Source organism: Cavia porcellus, unplaced genomic scaffold (assembly GCF_034190915.1).
Source record: "Cavia porcellus strain 051 isolate PalLab524CR breed Dunkin Hartley unplaced genomic scaffold, mCavPor4.1 scaffold_12, whole genome shotgun sequence".
Classification (NCBI taxonomy): Eukaryota; Metazoa; Chordata; class Mammalia; order Rodentia; family Caviidae; genus Cavia; species Cavia porcellus.
This window is the reverse complement of record NW_026947495.1, coordinates 48,427,875-48,454,508: the sequence shown is the minus strand read 5'-3', so window position 1 is coordinate 48,454,508 and position 26,634 is coordinate 48,427,875. Positions and strand designations below refer to the sequence as shown.

Here is a 26,634-nt window from a genome sequence, read left to right as displayed (position 1 = left end):
CCATTAGGTTAGGAGGTAACTCCAGAGCTTTTAAGTTCCTACCACGGAAACCAAAGCCCAATGTAAAGAGAACTAAACTAGTGACTTTACCAAGTAGAAACTGCCAACTATCTTTTAATAAGAGACTTTCAACTCTAATCAGTCAAATATATTTTTTCGGCTTCCTCCTGCTTTTGGTCTATTTAAGGTCACTGCAGCAGCCTGTATAAACCTTGTCTGGTTCTGAGTGCAGCCTGCTTAATGAATTGTTCTTTGCTCAGATGAGTTCTGCTAAATTTAAAATGGTTTCTTTCATGAAATTAGGAACCAGAAAAAAAAGGGGGGGGGGCTAGGAATTTAGCTCATCGGCATAAGCACCTGCCTTGCAAGCACGCAGTCATGAGTTCGATCCCTGGTACCAGTACAAAAAAATAAAATAAAAAAAAGAGAAATTAGGAACCACTTTTAGCCTACATACCAAAATAGTCTGTAAATACACACAGGATCTGATGTCTGCTTTTTTGCATCAAGTATGTAAATTGGTACATATCTGACTTCAAACTGATTGAAACAATACTAACAAGTTTCTATTAATGTTCTTTTTATTATTTTTTTATTTAAGGAGAAAAAGGAAAAAAAGCAGGAAAAGGGTACAAGTTATACAGTGTTTCAGAAAAAAATAAACAGTAGGAAATCACTAGTTAATGGATTACATATTGTCATCTTAGAAATATTTGTTCAAGTTACAAGATTAAAGCATAGAAAGTGGACATTCAAACAATGAGACTACAAACAGTTCTGTTCAATGATCCAACAAAACTCAGTAATATCATTGTTTATCATATACACTTAAATTTACATGCAGTTATACCATTTAGAGCACTTTCCACTTTTCCTCTCTTTTGTACAATGACTATTACACATTTTGGGTTTTATTGCTCCCACAGTTCTTATTGCTTTTTTTGGAAGAGAGTAAAACCAAATGTGACTTAACAACAGAATCGGTTAAATCAAAAGGGTGGACATAATAGATAATGTAAAAACATAATTCAGGGTGGTCAACAATGGTTACCATAATGCCTCCCACTATCTCAAATAGAATTGCCCATATCGTCAGTTATAATAAAATTGAACAAAACAGTAAAGAACGAAACCAACAAAACCAAAACATTGGAGACATTACAGAGTAACCCACTTTGATACTCTATTAACTTGATTTGAAGCCCTGTATTGCTCTCACCATCTTGTTTTGACCGATATTCCTCTATTCTGCTTCGCTTGATAGTACCAGGTTCGAAAGTTTAGGCAATAGCTGCGAAGATAGTGGGATTCATTATGACGCCCTTACTGGTGGACCTCTATTAATGTTTTATAATAAAATTTAAATTTTTATATTTATCTATTTTTGGTGCTGGAGATTGAACTCAGGTTACCACTTAGCTGTATCCCCAGGCCCAATATAATTTATTTTTATGTTTGCTCTAAACTGAGATAGTAGGCTTCTTTTTTTTTTTTTTTCTTTTTCTTTCATTTATTTTCATTTATTTATTTATTTATTTATTTATTGGTACTGGGAATCAAACTCAGGATTTGACTCTTGTCAAGGCAAGCACTGTGCCACTGAGCTATATCTCTGGCCCTTCTGTCTTATGTACTATGTGAAATGCTTACATAAAATTCTTTTAAAGTGGCTCATTTTTTGCTTCTGAAACACTAGATAACAAAGGGTAAATAATTGTTAGCAAATGAGGTTCCCAATGATCATGACTATTAAAATTGTTTATAAAATACATTCACTTTTTTTCTATGTTCTGTTAAGGTTTTAGTCAGTAGTATACTAGTAAACAAAATTAAAGCATGTCTTCCCAACTGAGCAAACTAAAGCAGATTGATGCCTAAGTACTAAACAATACTCATACAACTTGACGTTGTTTAACACTCAGAGTTCAAAATCCAAGGCTATTTTTTTCATAAGCACTATTACACATTAAAAATTCTATGGTAAAATAAGTCTATTTTTTCCTCTAAAATATAAAGATGAAAGTTATTTGAAGATAGCATAAATCTTTTCCTTTAAATTTGGAGCAGTTTTACTGAAATAAACATAACCTACTGAACAAAATATAGGATTTTTTTCCAGTCATTAAAATACTTTTTTCCTTCCTTTCTTCCCTCCCTTTTTTCTTCCTTCCCTCTCTCCCTCTCCCTAATCTTTTTCTTTCTGTCACAGAGGGGGGGGGGGATTAAACCCAGGCAGGGCCTCACACTTGCTAAATATGTGCTGTGCCACTTAATCACCCCGCCCCAGTTCCTTCAAAAAGAAATTTTAAAAAATTTAGGTCCATTGTTTTACAGTTCAATCGCTACATAGTTTCAGAAATGCAGAATTGTGAGACTCAGGATCATAGAACACTTGCCTAGCATATAAAAGCCCTGAGTTTGAGTCCTAGCACCAAAAGGGAAGAAATGCATAGTTGTGCCATCTAAAATAGCAGCCATAAACTACATCTATTTAAATTAAAATAATTAGAATTAAATATTTGAAAGTCATTTTCTATCATAACATAGTACAAATATACAATACCCATATTTGGCTAGAGGCTATGTACTGGACATTATAGATACAGAATGTTACCATTATTGAAAAAAGTTCCATTGTATAGTACTAGAGAGATCACATTATTGGCAGTTTCCTTTGTATATAGTTTTATATTTATAATTTTTTTTTTACAAGTTATACAGATTTACAGAAAAAAAAATGAACAGTAGGAAATCACTAGTTAATGGATTACATATTGTCATCTTAGAAATAATTGTTCAAGTCACAAAATTAAAGCTTGTAAAGTGGACATTCCATCAACGATACTGCAAACAGTTCTGTTCATTGATCCAATAAAACTCTGTGATATCATTTTCTATCTTATACACTTAAATATACATGCAGTTATATAGTTTGGAGCACTTTCTTTTCCTCTCTTTTGTACCATGACTATTACACATTTTGGGTTTCATTGCTCCCACGGTTCTCATTACTTTTTTGGAAGAGAGTAAAGCCAAATGTGACATAACAGAACAGAATCGGTCAAGTCAAAAGGGTGGACATAATAGATAATGTAAAAACATAATACAAGGAGATCAACAATGGTTACTATAATGCCTCCCGCTATCTCTAATAGAATTGCCTATATCGTTAGTTATAATACAATTGAACAAAACAGTAAAGAATAAAACCAACAAAACCAAAACATTGGAGACATTGTAGGTCTTCAAAAGTAGATAAAAGTCAACAAGAATGGGCGTCATAATGAATCTCATTATCTTCACAGCTGATGCCTAAACTTTCGAACCTGATACTATCCAGCAAAACAGAATAGGGGAACATCAGTTAAAAACCAGATGGTGAGAGTAATACAGGGCTTTAAATCAAAGTAATGAAAAGTCAAAGTGGGTTACTATAATATATCCTGCTATTTTTTTCCTTTAATTAAAAGGATAAAGATAAAAAAGTAAATAATGGAGTGGAGATTGAGATAAAAGAGGGCATAACAACGAAACAGCGCAGATCAAAACATAACCATTTAAGCAGAATAGTGTTTCACCACCAGATAATTCTAACCTAAAAGTAGTTACTATATTGTCTTTTTTTGAAATCCTTGAGTACAACTTCGTATACTGTAGCATTAAGTATATCAAAACGATGTAAAACCATTCAAGAGAATGACAGCATTACAGAGTATTTAGAATTGACTAACAGAAAATGAATAATGGTTTCTGTATAATCTCCTTGTCTTTACAAGGTTTTTGCTTATACTATCGTACATAATAAAATCCAGTAAGATACAACCTATTTAGACCATTGGAGACAGAAGGACAAAAGCTAGATGAGACTTCAAAACAAGATGATACTAAATCAGTATTACCTATTAAGATGTCATTTTCTCCAAAATAGCTATTCCTATCATCCAATCTTCTCTGCCTCATTTCTGTTGAGCTCTTTTTCTGTCAGTAGCTGTCAGTTTGTCTTCTTCATTTTGTTCTCTGCTCCATTCGTTGTGGCCTCCCTGCCATTATTTCTGGATTCTTTGTATTTTTCTTTTTTTAGAATATCCTGCAATACTCTCTGTAGAGTTGAATTGGTGGTTGCAAATTCCCCCAGTTCCTCTTTATCCTGGAAGCACCTTGTTTTTCCATCAATTTCCAGGGACAGTTGTGCAGGATATCTCAATCTTGGCTGGAGATTATTATCTTTCAAAGCTTGAATTATTTCCCCCCATGCTCTTCGTGATTTGATGGTTTGTGCCGAGAAATCTGCTGTAATTCTGATGGGTGTTCCCTTGTAAGTGGTCTGTTTCTTGTCTCTGACAGCTTTTAATATTCTGTTCTTGTATTGAATTTCTGGAATTTTTATTATTATATGCCTGGGTGTTGGTCTGTTTGGGTTGTAGGTAGCTGGGGTCCTGTATGCCTCATACATCTGAGTATCTTTACCTTTTGCTAAATTAGGAAAATTCTCCTGGATTATTTCTGTGAGTAGCTTTTGTAGTTCACTTGTTTGTGTCCCTACTTCTTCTTTTATGTTCTTAATCCTTAAGTTATGGATCCTCTTATCATCTTCTTGTCTTTGTATTATTGCTGTTTGTTTCTTTGTTATTTTTAAGAAGTTTTTCATTTCATTCTCCCATATTACAAGTCTGCCCTCCAGTTCAGATAGTCTGTCCTTAGTTTCTTTCAAGCTGTTATGCCAGTCTTCTATAGACTTCTTGGTATCTTGGTAGTCCCTTTGAACCTGCTTCACGTATTCTATGGTTTCTCTGTTTTCTCCATCAAACAATTCTCCCCTTTTTTTCTGTTCTTCCATTCCACCGCCTGTTTTTTCTTGGGTGGTACTTAGCATTTCTCTAACTATTCTGCATACTTCTAGCTTCAGGTCGTTGATAACTTCATTCCTGAATTGGTCTATGAGGCTCTCTATATGGTGCCTTATGTATATTGGTGCGGTGTCTGCTATTGCCTGTTTCTCAGAATTGGGGGCCGAGGAGCCTTTCTTGTTGCTGCCTCTTCCCATGCTGCCTCTTCTTCTCTGTTCCTTATATATGCAAGCTTATATAAGAGGCCCAGCTTCTCTCCCAGTCAGCCACAGCCTGATCGAATTGCGCCAATTAGGTGTTCCCGCTCACCGCTGCGCACCAGGGAGTTACGGACCAGGCAGCCTATGCGGGAGTCGCCCCTCTGGGCCACCGTCAGGCTCTGGGATCTGGGTTGGGACAGCCTACCAGGTCCGCCAGCAGCGTCACGCAGGCCAGGCACTTTTCACCAATCCCGCCCAAGAGGGGGTTGTGTGGCTGGAGTCGCCACCACGCCCTGCTCCCGCAGGACTGCTCGGGCCCAGAAAGTCCTCCGCTGGAGTCAAACTGTGGTAGAGTGTCAGTTTCTCTCACTCACCTCACCACAAGTCAGTGCACGCCTCCCTGCCGTTCGCAGATTGCTGTTCTCAGAGCTTCTGCGTGTCTCTCTCCTTGCTGAGCCACTGTAAAGGCAGCCAGCCGCCGCGCAGCGGGAAACCCCAATCGCGGCTTACAATGGCGCGGTTCCAGCCTCCACACCGAGGCTTTTCTGTTCCTGTTTTAGCACCAGGACTGCATTCCAAGTTGGTTTCTCTCAGCCCAGTTCGTTCCTGAGTCAGCAGAGCATATCTCCACCTGCTTATGTCTCCTTAGTCCGCACCATTCCTGGCTTCTGAGCCGAGTCTTTCAGAGAGCCTCCGGTAGTTGCTGTTATCTGTCCGCCATGTTCTCCCGGAAGTCTATATTTATAATTTTACCTTTTCTGCTCTGATTTAAATACTGTCCATAAAAAGCCTATGAATAAGACCTGGGCAATGTTCAACATGTGCAAGGCCCTGTTATCAGTCCTCAGCACCAGCCTTCTACCCCTACAAAAGAAAAAAGTAAAACACTATGATTGTTCTAAGTGTTTCCAAAATTGTGACACTTAAAAAACCCTATTAAGTACCATATGATTTATGAAATTATTTTTATGTGTAAATTTTGATAATTTGTTTTTTTTCCCCCTCTGATGATATTAAGATCAAACGCATAGCCTTGACCATACAAGGAGCTACCTCCCTAGCTTTTGTTGTATAGTCAAACTTTGAAAAGAACACAGAACATAGGAAAATCGTGTTCTATTTAAATGAATTATGGCATTAATTATCTTTTATTTCCATGTTGAGACTTGAGTGGCAAGAAAAAACGTTTATTTTTTTTAATCTTTGCAATGAATTAGGTAGAGATAAATATCCTTACTTTTTGTCAAGTAAGGGTTAAAACTTAGTGCAAAAATTGATTACATTTATCTCTAGGGCCAGGATTTAGCTCAGTGGCATAAGTGCTGGCCTGGCAAGCTCTAGGTTGTCAGTTTGATTCCCAGTATCAAAAATTAAAAAAAAAAGGCCGGCTTGGACCACCACCACATCTGTGCCTGGCACACTTTTCTGTCCCATGGCCCTCCGCTACTCTCCCCATCTGTTAGAATAAGTACTGCTGTGGTTGTTTGGCTCCCACTCCCCCTCCCAGAACCTTAAACTGCAGTGGATTAACCATGCATACTATGAATACCATGCATACCATGCATACTAAAAGCTGTTTAAAAAACCCAACTCACCTATTAAGGAGAGCCCATTAGAATCAGAGCAGATTTTTTAGCACAAACCTTCAGGTCAAGACAAGCTTGGAATGAAGTATTTCAAACCCTAAAAGAAAAGAAATTTCAATCCAGACTGATGTAGCTAGCAAAACTGTCTTTCAAATTTAATGGAGAAACAAGATACTTCCATGAAAAGAGCAACTAAAGAAATTCATGTCCACCAAACCAACATAGACGGACTGTTGAAAGAAAGACATGCAAGACAGAGATAAAAATGACCACAATCTCCAGAGCAACAACAGAAAGAAACCATCAGGATGGGCAAGAAATTAAACAAGGGAGAAAAGCAGAAAACCAACAGGAACACAACATGACAAAGTTGAACTAGTACATATCAGTGATATCCATAAATGTAAATGGGCTCAACTCACCTATCAAAAGAAACAGATTGACAGAATGCATGAAGAAACAGGATCCCACAATATGCTGTATACAAGAAACATCTGACTCAAAAAGAAAGTCATAAATTAAAAGGCAAATGATGGAAAGCAGTATTCCATGCAATAGGAGCCCATAAAACAGCAAGGGTAGCTATTCTGTTTGCAGACAAAGTGAACTTCAAACCTAAAGTAATTAAAAGAGATAAAGGCCACTACATTCTTGTTAGTGGAAAACTACAAGAGGAAGAATTAACAATTTTAAATATATATGCACCAAATATAGGACCATCCAATTATATAAGACAAAATACAATGGACATGAGAAACCAAATACACAAGAACACAATTGTAATAGGAGACCTTAACACCCCACTGTCACAAAGAGGTAGATCAACTAGACAAAAAGTCAGCAAAGAAATAACAGAACTGAATTATACCTGTGAGCAAATGGACTTAGTGGATGCTTACAGAGTGTTCCAACCACTTCAGAATATATACTCTTCTCAGCTGCACATGGGATATTCTGCAAAATGGACCATATATTAACTCATAAAACATTCTTAAGTAAATGCAAAAGGAGTGAAATTATCCCATGCATAATATCTGACCATAGTGCAGTAAAATTGCAAATCAATGGCAAAAGAAACTGCAAAGCCTGCATAAATATATGGAAATTAAATAACAACCTTCTGAACAACAAGTGGATTACAGAGGAAATTAAAGAATTAATACAATATGATGAAAATGCAGATACAACATACTGTAACCTATGGGACACAATAAAAGCAGTTCTGAGGTGGAAATAATATAGCAATAAATAGTCACATCAAGAAAATGGAACGAGCACAAATTAATAACGTAATGCTACATCTCAAGCTCCTAGAAGAGGAAGAGCAAGTCAAACACAAAGCTCATAGAAGGGAGGAAATTGTAAAGATTAGAGCAGAAATTAATGCAATTGAAACTAAAAAAAAATACAAAGAATCAACAAATCAAAGAGCTGGGTTTTTGAGAGACTATACAAAATTGATAAACCTCTAGCCAACCTTATCAACAAAAAGAAAGAAAAAACTCAAATCCATGCAATAAGGGCTGAAAAGAGGGAAATTACAGCAGATCCCATGGAAATTCAAAAGATCATAAACACTTGTTTAGAAATCTCTACTCACATAGGGTGGAAAACAAAAGAAATGGACAAATTTCTAGAAAGATGAACTTTCGAGCCGGGCGTGGTGGCTCACGCCTGTAATCCCAGCCCTCGGGAAGCTGAGGTGGGAGGATCCTTGAGAGTTCCAGACCAGCCTGGGCTACAAAGTGAGCTCAAGCCCAGTCTGAACTGCATAGCGAGACCCCCATCTCAAAAAAGACAAAAAAAAAAAAAAAAAAGATGAACTATCAAAGCTTAATCAAAAAGAGACAGTTTTGAATAACCCAATATCAGCTACCAAAATTGAAAATTAAAAACTTACCAACAAAGAAAAGCCCAGGTCCTGATGGATTCATGGCTGAATAAGAAATTTAGAGAAGATTTAACGTCAATACTCCTTAAACTGTTCAATGAAATTGGGAGAGAAGCAGTGCTCCCTACCTAATTCTTGTTGACAAGAATCAGTCTGATACCAAAATCAGAGAAAGACTCAACCAAAAAGGAGAACTATAGGCCAATTTCACTAATGAACATTGATGCAAAGGTTCTCAATAAAATATTGGCAAATAGAACGCAGCAAATCATCAAAAAGATTATACATCATTACCAAGTGGGATTTATTCCAATAGTGCTGGGATGGTTCAACATACGCACATCAATAAGTATAATACACCACATAAACAGAGCCAAAAATAAAAGCACATGATCATTTCAAGATGCAGGAAAAGGCTTTGATAAAATCCAACAAGTGTTCATGATAAAAACCCTACAGAGATTCAGAATAAATAGTATGTACCTCAATCTCATAAAGGCCATTTATGATATACTAACAGCCAACATTATACTAAATGGACAAAAACTAAAAGGCCCTTCACTCTAAAATCAGGAACAAGACAAGGAGTCCACTATCACCACTCCTATTCAATATAGTTCTAGAAATATTAGCCAGATCAATCAGACAAGAGAGAGAAATAAAAGCAATAAAGTTAGGAAAAGAAGAAGTTAAATTATCATTTTTTGCAGATGATATAATACTCTACATAGAAGATCCAAAAAACTCCTTCAAAAGGCTACTACAGGTAATAAACAAATTCAGCAGCATAGCTGGATACAAAGCCAACACTCAAAAATCAATAGCATTCCTGTACACAAACAAAAAACTCACTGGGAGAGAAATTATGGAAATATCATCTTTCACCATAGCATCTAAAAAATGAAATATTTAGGAATCAACCTAACTAAGAATGTGAAAGACCTATGTTCTGAAAATTATACTATGCTAAAAAAGGAGATTGAAGAAGATATTAGAAAATGGAAGGATAGTCCTTGCTCTTGGCTAGGATGAACCCACATTGTAAAAATGGACATACTCCCAAAACTGTTATATAGATTTAATGCAATCCCAATCAAAATACCATTAACATACCTTACAAATCTAGAGAAAATATTCCTAAAATTCATTTGGGAATAGAAGAAATCTAGAATAGGACAAGTGTTTCTGGGCAACAAAGGCAAGACAGGAGGCATATGAATCCTGACTTGAAACTATACTACAAAGCCACAGTGATAAAATTAGCATGGTACTAGCAAAGAAATAGACCTGAGGATCAGTGGAACAGATTAGAAGATGCAAACACTACTACAAAGTCACTCAGCAACCTTATATTTGATAAAGGGCCTAAACATGTTCACTGGAAAAAGATAGCCTCTTTAATAAATGGTGTTGAAAAAATTGGCTTTCCAAGTGCTGAAAACTGAAACTAGACCCTTGCCTATCATCATACACTAAAGTCAAAGTGGATCAAATGTGTAAAATATTAAAACAGAAGCACTAAATCTACTGGATGACAAGGTACATAGAAATCTTAGAGACATAGAGGTAGCAGAGATTTCATGAATAAAACACAAACGAGACAGAAAATACTTCAAAGAATCAACAACTGGGATCTCATTACTAAAAAAATTTTGCACTTCAAAAGAAATCACCAACAAAATGAAAAAGAAAACCCACAGAATGGGAATGAATTTTAGCTAATAATCCCTCAGACAAAGAACTTATATCCAGAACATATAAAGAATTGAAAAACTTCAGGCCCCCAAATTCAAAGACCCTCTTCAAAAATGGGCATTGGAGATGAACACACAGTTCTCAGATGAAGACACACAAATGGCAAATAAATATATGAAGAAATGTTCATCATCACTGGTCATTCAATAAATGAAAATTAAAACAGCATTGAGATTTCATCTCACCCCAGAAAGAATGGCTGCCATCAAGAAATCAACCAACCAATGTTGGCGAGGATGTGGTGGGATAAGGAACACTGCTCTGCTGTTGGTGGGTATACACTGGTGCAACTACTGTGGAAATCAGTATGGAAATGCCTCAAAAAACTAGGACTGGAAGTTCCATTGTATCCAGCTATTCCCCTCCTGGGTGTTTTCCCAGAAAAGCTGAAAAGATCATGTCACAGTGATACATGTGCACCCATGTTCATAGAAGTACAATTTGTTATAGCTAAATCTTGGAAACAACCAAAATGTCCATCAACTGTAGAGTGGATGCAAAAGATGTGGTATTTTTATACAGTGGAGTGTTACTCAGCTATAAAAAGGATGATCTTGAGTCCATTGTAAGTAAATGCAGGCATTATTGAGAATATCTTCATAAGTGAAATAAACAAGACTCACATTAGTAAATATCACATTGTCTCTCTAGTGTAAAAAATAATAAAAACTGACAGAGTAATAAGATCCAAATAGTATAAAAGATATTGTAAAAGAGGAGAGTGTTGTAAAGGATATAATGGTATGTACAAGTGTGTAACATAGATGACCATATTACTAAATTTCTGTTAGATCATTGAATAGAATGGTTTGCTCTGTCAATGTTTGTCTATCCACTTCTTAATCTTTGATTTTCTAATTTTAACACTACCTTTTTTTTCTTTTTTTCTACTTTTTTTCCTTTTCTTTAAATAAATATTTTTTTAAAAGGAGAAAAAAAGATTGTCTTTGATTTGGGGCAGAATAAGAGTAAAAGTAAAGATGGCATGTTGTAACTGCTGGAGGAATACTCAGGATTGAATATCATGACTTAGTAGAGTCTCTTCGCTTGTTTGTTGGAGCAAAACATTGTAGGTGTCTGCTGAGGGGAATTATAGTAGAGGGTCTTGGTGTGTGTTTGCTAAAATGGTGACTTTTAGAGGAGCACTACGTAACCAATAGAGTAGTTGAATTATGTTTTCATAAAATGTAATATTACTTTTTATATGTGTGATTTGAATATATTTTCTAGTTTTGATATGATTTTAAAGAATTAGCTTTGGCTTGTAAAAACTACTTAGGATTTTTTATGAGAATCTTTAATATTGTCTGACTTCATCCTCTAGAGTCATTACAGTTTCACATAGGTTTTTTTCCTCAGGCAATCACAAGCACTCAGTAAGTTATATATAAAAATTGCTATCACAAGGAAGGAACACCTTTACTGTTTTTTTTTATGCAATGAGTTTTAGGGTTTTAAGTAAAGTATGTACTATTAACTATAGATTTAGTCTTACTTTATAATTTTTCAAAAAATAAAATGAATGTTCCTTTATCTCTTTTTATTTTATTATGAATGCTGTTTGACTATTTATAAGAATTTTAGGGGGCTGGGGATTTAGCTCAGCAGCATAAGCGCCAGCCTTGCAAGCAGGCAATCGTGAGTTCAATCCCCGGTACCGATAAAAAGGAAAAAGACAAAAAAAAAAAAAAAAAAAAAAAGAATTTTAGTATGTCTTTTGAATTACGGAGTATATTCTTGTCCTTTAAGATGTCTTACTGAAGATTCCTTAAACTGCCATTTTTACCATCACAAGAACTATTTTTTTTTTCTTGCCATACTAGGAATTGAACCCTGGGAGCACTGATTTATATTCCCAACCCTTTTAAAACAAAAATTTTTTTGAGATAGAGTCTGAATCAGTTGTTCAAACTGATCTCAGACCTGTGACTCTCCTGCCTCAGGCCCCCAAGTAGCTGAAATTACAGGGATTGTGCCACCACACCTGACTGGAAGATTTTTTTTGAATCAGTGAAATGGACAGTGTAATGCTCTGCATATAGTTCCTTGAAAGCAGTTCATTGGATACAGAAAACACAGTAATAGGTTTCATTTACATAGCCACCTTCTGATCCAATTCATGGGATTGTTTAGAGGAAATGTGTCAAGGCTCATCTTCTCTGACTCTTGTATATCACTTAGAGTTGCTAAACATATTTTTCTCCTCGAAACTCTTTCTTCACTTGCCTTTAATTACTATATTTTCCATTTCTCTTAGATTTTAAAAAACCCTATGATGGGGGGCTGGGGATTTAGCTCAGCGGCATAAGTACCTGCCTTGCAAGCAGGTGGTCGTGAGTTCGATCCCTGGTACTGATAAAAATGAAAAAAACAAAAAAACAAAACAAAAAACACTCTATGATGCCACTTACTTTGTTTCCCATAGCCTTTTATAAATCCATCCCTGGATTTTCTCTTTTTACTCTGCATTAACTTGTGAACTTTTCCACACTCTTGGTTTAAATTATAGTTTGACATGAGTGATTTTCAAATCTTAGCTTAAACTTCTGGAAGCATCTCCATTTGAGTGGCCTGTGGTGTCACTGAGCTTACTTACTGTTAAAAATAAAAAATTACCCCATCCTCACTCCACAGGTTCCTTTACTGTTTGAGTGAGAACCTTTGGTTTTTCTTTTACTCTTTGCTGTCCTTGTTTCTGATAATCTCACACAGACTCTTCATGTTTCTCCATTTGAGATATATTTTTTATCCTCTCTGCAATTTTTTATCTTAATTATCCAGACCCTCAATATCTTACATCTATAATGTACTGCTCTGACTTGCCCACTAGTCCCTGCTTTGCTTTTTGTTGCTGCTTGTTTTGTTTTTAAAACTTTCTAAACTCTTCATGCAGGAACTTTTAAAAATGTATCCCATGACTGGGGATATTACTTAGTGGCACAGCACCTTCCTGGCAAGTGTGCGGTCCTGGAGTTCAATTCCTAGTACAAAAAAAAATGTTCACCCATTTGATATAGCTTGTTTCCTTAAGTAGTAATTACTGTAAGCATTTTACTTACACGTTTAACTTTTGTTGTTCTGTGTATAGTCCTAGGTGCAGTAAAAACTCCATTCAATAACCAATTACTAGTCAATTATTGGGTTCCAGGTATTAAAGTAGTGTTTCTGTAGTCTTACATAGAACTTACAGCTAACCGTGCTTAAGGGTAAGGCAAGGTCTCTCGGAGAAAGTTGCATTTATTTTAAGACCTGCTTGAAGCAAGAGAACCAGTTTTTTTTTTTTTTTTTAAAAGATGAAGAACAGTTCACTAGACACAGGGAACAGCAAAAGTCATGGCTCTGAAATGGTTGATAAATTAGAGATCGAAGCTGAGCATGTAGCCAGGAATCAAGGTAACAGAAAGTCTAATAAGCCATGGTAATTACTGTATTGTAGGGTTTATTCTAAGTGGTGGTAAAACCATGCTGAAGTTTGGAAGACTGAAAATGTCGTTCAGTAGTGGAACACTTACTTAATATGGGTAAAGCCATAGCTTCTATCCCCAGCACTGTAAAAAAAAATAAGCAAAATATAAAACAAAGCATCATTTTGCAATTGTGAGTGATAATGATCTGATTTATCTTTTTTTTTTTTTTTTTTTTTTTGTCTTTTTCCTTTTCATCGGTACCAGGTATCAAACTCATGACTGCCTGCTTGCAAGGCAGGTGCTTATGCCACTGAGCTAAATTCCTAGCCCCTGATCTGATTTATCTTGTACTGCATTAATAGTGTTAGGAAACCAAGCATTATGGTGTATACCTGTAATTCCAGCATCCTAGGAGACTGAAGCAAGAGGATTGCAATTTAGTGATTTAGTGAGACCATCTGGACACCTAGGTGGTTTAATGGGATGCTGTCTCAAAATAAAAAATAAAAAAGGGCTGGAATGTAGCCCAGAGCAAAGGTCCTGGGTTCGATTTCCAGGACTGAAAAAAAAATAAAAAGTAGGAGACTGTAATGATAGCATAGGAGAGCAATATCTTTAGCTAGTAAGATAACTAGCAGTAATAAATTTTTGTTGTTGTTATTTTGTTTGGTACCAGAGATCAAACTCATGACCTCTCGCTTGCAAGGCAGGCGCTTATGCCACTAGGCTAAATCCTCAGCAATAAATATATTTTTGAATTAAGGACAGAATGAAAAAAGGAGATAGTGACAGAATGGGTTGGGTGGAAGGTATGGGATATAAAAGAAACCAAGAAAAACTCAGTTCTATATCATATATCTTGTCTTTTCCCCGATAAAATAATAATATTTCTTTCCTAATTCTTTGAAGGAATTATTGAGCATTTGATGAAATAACACATGAAAATGTATTATGAACTATGACAGTGTGTTACTTTTTGACACTAAATATTTAACACTTGGTCTTAAATTGGGCCTTGTTAATAAAGAAATTTTGAAAAGGTTAGCATTTATAAGGATTAAATGAGAATCATTAATATTTTAGGAAATTATGTTTATATTTTCATTTTTATTATTCTTTGCTTTTTGATACTGGACCTGTTCAGGCTGGCCTTGAACTCATAATGTAGTCCGGGATGTCATCAACTCCTGAGTATTGGGATTACAGGCATGTACCAACATGCCCAGCCTTGGGCAATAATTTATAAATTCCTTTGGATTTATAGTTTACATCGGATCCTGCCCTAAGATATTTTTTTATGTTTGATAATTTTGTCAGTATTTATAAGGATTAGCATGTGGTAATTTCTCCTATATTAAGTAAATGACATTTTGACTCTAAACTGGGCTGTTAATCACAGAGAAAAGTATTTATAAACAATGCCATTCTGCCATTCATGATAAATATATTTAACATACACTGATTCTCTTCTTAGTAAGTATTTTAAGATAAAACTTGTGACTCAAATATTCTATAGTTTGTTTTTAAATGCATAATGTTAACCCTAGGGTATTGCTGATTGTAAACATAATCTGCTATAACATGAACACTAACCTATGAATAAAATACAGGCCTTTTATAATTGTTCATTTCATGACATTTTAACTAAAATATGACAGATGTTGTCAAGACAAAATAAAATTCTAAATATTCTTTTTAGTTTTCTCAAATTACTTAGTCAAATGTAGCTGATTGCTAATTCTGTTTTTCTGTTGCAGGTTTCTCAACAGTAATGTCACAAGATTGACTACGCTGATCACAGTAAGATCAAAGCGATAATTCAGCTTTTAAAGATGATTTGCATAGTTAAAAAAATTTATAACTTGAAGTTATTATATTATTATTTCTTTCACTAGGTAGTTGAATATGTACATTTTTACTGAGACCTATTTATTCTTCTAGCTATTTAAATACTTTATTACTTTAAAGGATTTTTAAAAAATACATAAAATAACTTTAAATTCATAACTAAAATTACATGCCTATTTATTATATTTCACTGTGAATCATATTCTGAATTTTTTAGTTTTTATTTTTACTAAAAAATGGAAAAATTTAAGATGACTCAGTCCATATTAGGAAAAAATATATCGGAGTTATTAAAGAACAACTGTGAAAACATAGCCTTGAAAGAATTCTTGGGGCCAGGCGTGGTAGTGCATGCCTATAATCCCAGCACTCAGAGGCTGAGACAAGAGAATGGCCAGTGTGCGCTACGTAGTGAAACACTGTCTCAAAGAAACAAGACAAAACAGAATTCTTAGATTTCTTGCTTAAGATTTTTACTGGCATTGAAGCAATTTATAGTGTTCCAGAGTTGTTTGAAAAGGGATTGTTCTCTTCAGTAGCTGATAGTTTTCTTCAATAATTTTATTTAAAGTGTTCATTCTACCATGTATCAGGAAACATGTTACCTAAAGATAAATCTTGAATCTACATTCATATTATTATAATTTTTTGGTCTTTTTGAGTCCTGGGGGTTAAACACAGGGCCTTGTGCATGCTAAACAACACTGCCAGTGAGTTATGCCTCCAACTCTATTATAAAATTCTAACTAGCAAAATCTAAATAGTAGTAATAAGATTTATGACATTTTAGAAAATCCTCTGAAGAAGCAAAGATAAAAGTTTTTGAGGAAATTTCTTTCTCAATGAACCTACTTTAACCCTGTTTATTGTTGCTTAGTAACACTAATTATCAGAAGTATAAATCTATGTATAGATATTTTGTTTGAAAACTTTTGTTAAGTTTAATATTTTATAGAGATTAAGAAGCACTCTTACAGTGCTTGTTTGTTTGTTTGTTACTAGGGATTGAATCTAGGACCTTTGCAATAAACTGTATCTCAGTCTCTTTATTTTGAGACAGGCTCTTGCTGAATTGTATGGGCTGGCCTCAAATTTATAAACCTTTCTGCCTCAGCTTCCCATGTAGGTGGGATTACAGGTGTGCACCACCAAACCTGGTTTACTCTATTTTTAGAGACTTTATTATGATCATTTAGTTTTATGTTGCATATGGAACTTTTCTTAGGGAGCATTTTTACATTTGTATCACACTCACTAACAGTCTCTCATCTCTCACTCTCACTCTTTCTCTCTTCCCTCCCTCCCTGCCTTCCTTCCTTCTTGCTTTCTTAGGGTTAGAAATTGGACCTAGCATTCTCACATACTGTCAGACATTCTACCTCTAACCCTTTATTTTTCTACTTTTCTTCTTCTCCCACCCTTCTCTTTTCTCTCCCCTCCCTTCTTCCTCTTCCTGTTCCTCCTCTCTCTTTCTCTCTCTCTCACTCTTTCTCTCTCCCTCCTCTTCCCTGTTTCTTAACTCTCTCCATCCCCCTTCCTTTTTTCTGTTTTTTGCTTAAAAAAAAAAAAAACAAAAAACTAAGATTTAATCTAGAACCTTCACACTGAGTTGTATCTCTAGTCCCACTCCATTCCCTGTTTTTTTTTTTTTTTTTTTTTTTTTTTTTTTTTTAGACAAGGTCTAACTAAATTGCTGAGTTTCTCCACCAGGGTTTGAACATGGAATCCTTCTAGTTCAATCTCCTATTAGAGTGCTGTGATAACAGGCATATAATGTCATGATCAGCTCTTCGTTTTTCCTCACTAAAACTTTATTGCCCTAGCTGAATATTTTACAACAAAATAGCATATTTTTTTTATCAGTACCGGGGATCGAACTCACGACCACCTGCTTGCAAGGCAAGTGCTTATGCCACTGAGCTAAATGCCCAGCCCTAAAATAGCATATTTTTTAAAGTAACATTTTGTTTAGCACATAGCGCTTAGCAAAGAAGTTCAAATTAGCATTCAGTGTTGGAAATATAGCTCACTCGTAGAGTACTTTCCTAATATGCATGCGTAAAGCTGTGGATTAAATCCCCAATACAGATGAAAAATTAGCTACTTCATTCAATACTACCAGAATTGTGAGGCTTTCTCCAGCTTCTTGAGTCAAGAAGAGAGGGTAGAGTAATTCAGATATTGACTGTGGATATAGAGTGAAGTGATGCTGGTTCACTCATAGAAAATGGGAGAGGTCAAGTGACTAGTCAGAGAACATAAGCTAGTGTAATGAGGCTCAGAACTGAAGGAATAGAATACTGTAGTTAGAGGGGTAATTGTATATGTTTTCCTCAAAAAATTTAGCAGTTAGGAAAAAATTTTTTCTTCTGTATCATAATCTACAGAAATGTGAAAACATTTTATCTCATCTTCCTTTTTTCTGACCATCATCAATTCCACTGAAACTTGTTCATGATTATTCATTTAACCTTATTAAACCATTTATTTTTTTATTTGAAGATATTTGGTAACTTCCTGTTTCCTTTTACATCAAATCCTATCTTTCTGATTTGGTTTTCAAGATCTTTCCTTATTTTGACTCCAATATATTTCACAACTATACATTGTAATATTCAAAGAACAAGGACCTTATATTTTATTCAATATGTACTATGTAATGATCTCAAATACACTTTGTCTTCATAGTTAAAATCATGTCATTACTTTTACTGAGAATATTCTTTTTTTCTCATACTTTAAAAATTTTTCTTCTGATGAAATAAAGCTTCCCTTCTAATGTCTTGTCCACATACAGTCATCTGTCTGAGGGTGTCCCTAGTTACCCTAACTGAAAGTGATTCTCCAGTTTGGTAATGCTGAATTTTCATTAATCCTATGTTTCTGGTAAATATATTTTCTTGTATGTGGATATTTATTTTAATATGTCTTCCTACCATGCTCAGCAAATATTTGGTGACGATCATAAATATCCTTGAAAATGCAAAATCAATTAGTGTCTTTTAGTTTTCATATGTTCAAAGTGAAATGAAACTAGCAATATAGGAATATCCATAACTGACCATAGAAGGAGCATAACTTTTAGAACAAGATAAAATTCAAATACTAATATCAATGCACTATGTATGTGATTTTGAGCAAATCAGCTTCTTTGTATCTCAGGATCTTTACCACCTATAAAATTATATATTATATATATTTAAATGATTGTTACGAGATCTGAATATAAGGTTCAGTACATTTTTTCCATCTTACTCATAAACTTTATGGCTGGCTCCTTTATAGATATGCCAACAGACATGAGGCTAACTGTAGAGATCAAGGATATCTACCAGACCATCCAAATATATATGTTGTGGCCTTTTCATGTGAAAATTTTAGTAAATGAATGTGTACTTTCTGAAATATACATATATATATTTATTTACTTATATATTTATATATTTCTGGTACTGGGGATCAAACAACCTCGCGCTTGCAAGGCAGGCACTTATGCTGCTAAGCTAAACCACCAGCCCCTAGGTTTTATATATATTAGGGATAACTGCTGATTTACATAAGTTCTAGCAAAGGCACCAATTAGATCAACTGATCTAATGTCCTGTTTGGGGAAGGAGTGTCAAACTCATTAGAATGTCAACTTCTTAAGAGCTCAGAATGAGCTTGATAAATCTATACTACATTGCCCTTCTAAGATACATTAGAATACCAAGGTCTAGAGAATTTGAGGGGTAATAGTATGCCATGAGTTAGGGACATGGATTTGGGGTCAGAAAAATCTCCAAGTGTATGCTCTTGTATTTATATGCTAACTGTAATTTGGTGTCAAATAACCTTAGCCTAGAATCCTATTTTTTCTTCTCTAAAATAGGAATAATATTTATGTCTCAGGATGTTATGAAAATAAGTAAAGTAATGATCATAAAGCACTTAATATAGAGAATGCCACATACTAAATTCTTGACTTTCATTATACTTAACTTTTGTAAAGTTACTTGCCTAAAATTATATAATGTGAGAACTTGGACATAACCTTGTTTTGCTTTATTATGTTTTTTTTTATACTTTTTTTTTTTCCTTTTATCGGTACCAGGGATCAAACTCACGACCACCTGCTTGCAAGGCAGGTGCTTATGCTGCTGAGCTAAATCCCCAACCCCATTTGTTTTATTATGTTTATGCAAACTTATTGGCACATATTATAATCCCAGCATGCAAAAGGCAGAGCATCATGAATTTAAGGCTACCTTGGACTTTGTACTGAATTCAAGGGCACACAGGGGCTATCTAGTGAAATCCTATCTCAGAAATAAAGAAGAAAGCTTCTGAATAGCATTTTTAGAGAGCAACTTATATGCTTTCTCCTTAGATTTTTTCATGTTCTTTTATTGTATTTATGCAACTTTGTTATGGGTTTATATGTACTTTTACTCATTTTAAATATTTTCTTATATAATTAATGTCACAAAGCAACATCTAAATGAAGTTTGTCTTTTGTGTTTCTATTAAAATTCTTTTTCTCTTCTTAGTCACTTTTTTGTATTAGTTAATTTTTAGAGAGATAAATACCAATAGAAATCTTTTTGGAGATTTAGAAATAATTATCATATAATTTTACAATGTATTCACTATTGGAAATACCAGCGTTAGATTACAGTTAATTTACAGTGTCAGGTAACACCTACCACAGATAGGTTATAACCACATATAACAGTGATAGTAGTTGTCCCCTAATATTGATTTCCCCCTTCTAATTTTTCTTCAAGCATATTACTACTACTAGTAAAAGCATCATTTCAATCTCCTTTCTAGTTAGATGCAGTCATGTGTCTAATTTGCCTAGTGATAAATAAGCAGAAGTAGTATGTGCAATATTCAGAAAGTAGCCATAAAAGAAGTGGTACACATCCTCTCCCCTCCCCTTTTGTCTTTCTGCCGAAATCTGGATGTGATAATTGGAACATGTGTGGAACCACATACTGAGAGAATGAGGAAAGCATTAAAATAGAAGGTTGCTAAGAACTTCATGAAGTTACCTTGCTTCGGCTGGCTTATTTACATCTGGATTTCTTCGATACAACAGAAATAAACGTGTGTCTTATCATTCATAACCAAAACTTACCAAGAATATACCAAGATAGTTTGAGAACGTTTGTACCCTTGTTAAATATCCTTTTTAGATCTTTTTATGTATTTTTTTATATTTCATTTACTATATTTTATTTGACCTATGCTGTCACTTTTTGATGGTTTGCATTTAAGGAGAATAGAAAAGGGAGTGATTCACTCTGTTTAGGAGAGAGAATCAGAGAAACCTTTACAGAAGAGGGATACGTCTGGTTTAGATTTTTGAACTACAAATTAGAAGAGAATCTGAAAGGGGATATAGGGTTAATAGATTTGAAAGAATATGTCTTTCAAATCTAAATATATCTGAAGATAATTTAAAACAATATTGTTGATATATATAATTTGTGGAAGTAAGCCTAAAGGTTAGATCTGGTAGGGATTTATAAGCCAAGAAGACTGGTAAGGGCTAGGTACATAGTGATCTGTTCTTTTAATAGTATTAATTTTAATATTATGTATGGTTTTTCATTAAGTATTTTTAATAAATACATCTGAATAATAAGTGTTGAGGAAGGGGAAGAACAAAGCTAATATTTGTTTAATAGTCACTATCTAAAGTGTTAAATCTTTCTGTCTGAACTTTTCATGATTTTAGAAGATACATTATTATACTTTACTAATGACTAAACTGCGCCATGGAAAGGTCAAGTGTCCTTCCTACTCTGTCTTAAGTAGTAGTTAAGTCATTATTTGAAAAGTGTAAAAGTCAACATTTGTAAAACAAGGGAATTATGTATTATCCAACCTTTAATTTTTACTTTTCTAATACCAAGGGAGAGTTATAGTAAATTTTAAAGTAGCTGCAAGTTATAACAACAGTGATCAAGTCAGAAGTAAAAGTTTGTATGTGAATTTCTATATTTTTCAAACTAATAAATGCAAAAGTATTAAAATTTTAAAATTTTCATAGAGTACAGTTATAAACTATGCCTTAATCATTTATTTACTAAAGTCTGAATATTTTAAACAGTATCTTCAAAATTAATATGTAGCAACACCATTTTAAAAATTGCTTCACATAGATCCATATTCTGTTACTCATAAATGTATATTAGGTAAAAGATAGGTATTGGGTACCTATATTAGGTAATGGGATGCATTCATCCCATTACATTTCTCTGAAAAATTTGGCTATTTTTACATTTAACAATGAAACTAAAAAGCACAGTGTTTTATACTTGAGTGGATATATAAATTATAGCATATAACACAGTCTCAAGTTAAACTTTTGAGCATGTCAGAATGTATACTGTTACACAATCATTTGATTTAATGATACTTTTTTATTTATCAGAAAATTTTAAATAATCTATGTATTTACTATATCTGCCTAGAAAAGAAAAAAACCTAACAGTTCTAGAAATAATTGTAGAAGCATGAGATACTAAAGAGAAAAATAATTAAAATTACTTGAAATTTAATCCAGCTGGTAAATTGTTCCTGTCTCATACTTTGTACAGCACCTTGGGACATTTCTACAGTGGGGTGTACTTTCACAGCAATGTTAGTTTTGGAGTAGATAAAATACAAGTGTAGGGCCAGGGATTTAGCTCAGCAGCATAAGTGCCTGTCTGGCAAGCATGAGGTTGTGAGTTTAATCCCCGGTACCAAAAAAATAAAAATAAAATAGAAGTGTGATCTATAGAAGTTGCTTAGAGATAAGAAGATAGATGTTAGATACTGTACATCAAAAGGTACCTTTCTATCATAATGCAAGACAATACATATAAACTTTGCAATGTGCAGACCGCCTTGTCTAATGCTTGTGAGTATATTCTCTGATTTCCTCTTTCCTCAAAAGAAACTCAACTTTTGTCCAAAAACCTCATGATTTTTGTTTCTTCATTATCCTTTTTGCTTAATATTTCTATTTTATTTTCTACTCTAGTAGCTTTTATTTTAAGTGTCACCCTTATGAAAGGAAATTTCAGAAAATGTATATACTTGGCACTAAACTCAAATGTCACAATTAATGTCATATGTTACCACTTTCATAAAATCTCTCAATCCTCAAGTTAGAATTAATCTCCCAATCATTTCTGTGTTACTAGTAATTGTTATTTCTGATATAGTAGTGTTCCTTAATACTAGGATTCTTAAGTCTGAGTATGCAGGTACATTCCTAGTATTAACTTCTGTAAGAATTTTAAAATTTCAGCTTCATTATAATATGTTGATATAAGCATATTCTTAGATCATTTATGATATGAACCTTACAGCCAATTACTGCAGGTATTTTCAGGATGATGACTATGTTAGTCTAATGAGTTAAACAGACTTGATATATAAATGTACCAAGTGAAGGCCTGATGATATCAGATTGAGTCAAAATACTATATTACTTTGAGTAAAAAGAAGCAATGGATATATTAAATCATTCATGGCATGCCAAACTATCGATCAGACCATCAAACCCAAATGTAATAGGAAAGTAATGGGAAAGTAGTAGTCAGTATCATATTCATATTGTGTATAATAACAATCCACTTTAACAAACCATCATGTGATACTTACTGAAATATGTTAATTTTGTAGCTTTTATGTCCATATTTATTAATTTCTTTATCTTTGAATAAGATCTGGAAGCAAAAGGAATAGTTTATCCCTATTTATAGTTTTTTCTATATTTCAGTAATCAATGCAGGCATGCATAGACTTTTTTCCTCCCTTCACAAAGGATTCATCTGTAATTTGAGTTTCAGAAACATTATTATAAAGCTTTTAGATATCTTATGTAATGAGTTGTGTGTTCAGCTGTTCCCTCTATTAGATTGTAAACTCTTTATAATCTAGTAGACATGGATTATGTTTATTCATCCCTATAGTCTTAGGATATGTCACAATACCTTGTACCTAATAGTTGTCCAGTGATATTTGTGCAATAATCTCGCGTTTGTGTACTATTACATGAAAAGAATTAATGACATTTTTGCTTCCTTAATGTGTTAAAAATGTGTTAAACTAAACTAAAATAGGTACATATATAGAAAATATACATACACAAAGAAAAAAATATATATGAAATTTTATTTTTTCGTTTTATCTTGCCCTGCTAAAGATGGAACCTCTAGGGCCTTGCATATGCTAGGCAGTGCTCTACCACTTAGATACTCTATCTATGTATGTGAAACGGGAGGAGATACTGGGAATTAAACCCAGGTATACCCTGTCACTGAACTACCTCCTCAACCATTTTTTCTTTCTTTTTTTTTTTTGGAGAAAGGGTCTCACTAATTTACCCAGGCTGCCTCTGGAGTATCTCAGAATATAGGTAAGCAGTATAGCATCCAGTGAACTGTATATACAATGTGAATTTCATATGTTAACTAATGTCTCTTTTAAAATTAAACATTTCCTAGAGTTTTGATCACTGGAAGTGTTCTATGAATTCTGTTCATTGGATAATCAAGTTGTTTTTCTCAAAGCTGAGCTCTGCTGACATGTCTTGAATGTATTGTGGATTCTCTGTTTCAGACAGGGAAACAAAGTGATTATCACAATAAAGCAAATCACACAAAGTCTTTAGTTTCCCAGTATATATCAAAATTGTGCTTACATTATACCAGAGTCTACTGTGTGAAATAAAATTATCTCTTAAAACATATATATATATATATATATATATATATATATATATATGTATATAACTTGATTTAAAAATACTTAATTGGGGTTGGAGGTGTAACTCAGTCATAGAGTACTTATCTGCCATGTATAAGACTCTGAGTTCAATACCCAGCATAGCACAGTACAAAAACAAAACAAAACGCTTATGATCATCTGAACTAGAGGGTCTTGCCTTGATATTGATGACTGCTTACTGATTCAAGTGGCAATTTCTTAAAGTAAGACAACATTGAAACTTGCCATATTGACTCTTCCTTTCACAAAGTATTTTTGTGTAGCAGTTGATACAGCTTGATCATTTTATCCCCAGAACTTATTTTAAAAGTGAAGTCAATTCTTTCAAACCCTGCCATTCCCCTATCAACTAAGTTTATGTAGTATTCTAAATCCTTTGTTGATGTTTTAATATTGTTAAGTGTCTTCATCAGGAGGAACTTTGACCTCATCCATTAAAACCTTATGAAATTTCAGCAATTCAGTAACATATTCAGGCTCCTGATTTTATTTCTTTTGATGTTTCTGTCACATTTGTAGTTACTTCCTCTACGGAAGTCTTGAATCCTTCAAAGGGGGTTCAAAGTCATCTGTGAAAGTTGGAATCAGCCTCTTCCAAACTCTTGTTATGATGTTGTGTGAAAGCAGAGCAGGCTAGCACTCTCCTTCATAAAGATGAAAGTGGCCCTCAGGCTTAACAACGTACATACAGTCAAGGCATTGCCACCTCTTCATTTCATGAAACCAATTCCTGTTATGGTTGATATTTTTATCTTCTTTTATGAATCATGAATATTCTTAATGACATCTATAATGGTAAATCTTTTCCAGAAAGTTTTCAATTTACTTTTCCTGGAATTCAGTCATGGAAAACCTATAATACTCAAGCCACAGTGGGCTATTTGTATCACTGAAAGCTCTAAAAGGTTTGTCATCAGTGGTGGGTCTATCAGAGGAGTCACTATCTAGGGCAAATATAGCCTTATAAAGTATATTTCATGTGTAATATAACTTGAAACAAAATTACTGCTTGATCTGTGAGCTAAAAATGGGTAATATATTGGTAAGAATGAAAACATTAATCTTTCTATACATCTCCATAAGCACTGTTAGGTGACCAGTGCCAAAGAACAATACTATTTTGAAAGTAATCTTCTTTTTCCTCTAAGCAGTAGATTTCAAAGTGGGCTGAAAATATACAGGATACCATGTTTTAAGTAGATATGCTGTCATCCAGGCTTTGTTCTTTCCTTTATACAGCACAGGCAAAGTAGATTTAGTATAATTTAAAAGGTTGTATAAATGCTAAAGTTTTCAGAATACTAAATAAGCATTGGGTTCAACTTGCTGCATTATCCCTTAAAAGAAAGTGATACTGTTTTTTGAAGCTTTGAAGCCAAACACTGACTTCTCCTTTCTAGCTATGAAAGTCTGCAATAGTGTTTTCTTTTAATAAAAGACCATTTTATCTACATTCAAAATCTGTAATTCAGTGGAGTCTCTTTCTTAATTATCTTAGCTGGATCTTCTGTACAATGCTGTGGTTTCTAAGTCAGTACTTGCTGCTTCACCTTGCACATTTGTGTTATGGAAATTTTCTCATTCCTTAAACCTTTATAATCAGAATCAGACTTTGCTAACTTCAAATTTTACTTCTTCAGCTCCCTCATCTTTCTCACCATCCACAGAATTGATAAGTATTAGGGTCTTATTCTGGCTTAGTCTTGGGCTTAATGGAATGTTGTGACTGATTTGATCTGTCTAAACCACTAAACCTTTCTCTATATCAGTAATAAGGCTGCATTACTTCATCATTCTTGTGTTCACTAGAGTAACATTTTAATTTCCTTCAAGAAACTTCCTTTGCATCCACAGTTTGACTATTTGGCATATGAAACATATCTTTTGGCCTGTCTGGACTTTCAATATGCCTTTCTTTCTAAGCTTAATCATACCTAGTTTTTTATTTAAATTCAGAGGTGTGTGATTCTTCCTTTCACTTGAATATTCAGAGGCCCTTATAGGGTTATTAATTGGCCTAATTTCACCATTGTTGTGAAGCAGGGTATAGGGAGGCCTGAGGAGGAGAGATGAGGGAATGGCTAGTTGGTAGAAATGGTAGAACATACATAACATTTATCAGTTAAGCTTGCTGTCTAATGTTTGCGGAATTCATGCAAACTGATTACTGTAGTAAAATCAAACATTACTGATCACTAATTACTGTAACAGATAATAATGACAGAGATATAAGTTTGAGTATTATTAAAACAAACAAAAAGACCCCACAATTGTCTGTGAAGTGTAATAAAGCAAAGTACAATCAAATGTATGCTTGAAAAGTACGGC

At 34.1% G+C, this 26,634-nt stretch overlaps 2 protein-coding genes and 1 non-coding gene across 24 annotated transcripts in view; 2 read left to right on the top strand and 1 right to left on the bottom strand.

Annotated features, from left to right (window-relative positions):
* The window catches only part of Baz2b (bromodomain adjacent to zinc finger domain 2B), a 277,553-nt gene that overhangs the window by 52,062 nt on the left and 198,857 nt on the right, over positions 1-26,634 (top strand). For all 22 annotated transcript variants that reach the window (XM_013142413.3, XM_023561153.2, XM_013142411.3 and 19 more), the window contains exon 2: positions 15,444-15,486. The gene's annotated coding sequence lies outside the window, so the exon portion shown is untranslated. The remainder of the gene's footprint in view (positions 1-15,443; positions 15,487-26,634) is intronic.
* LOC134478239 (histone-lysine N-methyltransferase 2B-like) overlaps positions 1-26,634 on the bottom strand; it is a 173,760-nt gene that overhangs the window by 81,854 nt on the left and 65,272 nt on the right. The window lies entirely within an intron of this gene.
* On the top strand, positions 24,917-25,041 carry LOC111754192 (U6atac minor spliceosomal RNA). Its single transcript, XR_002788904.1, has one exon. It is a non-coding gene; the product is annotated as a U6atac minor spliceosomal RNA (small nuclear RNA).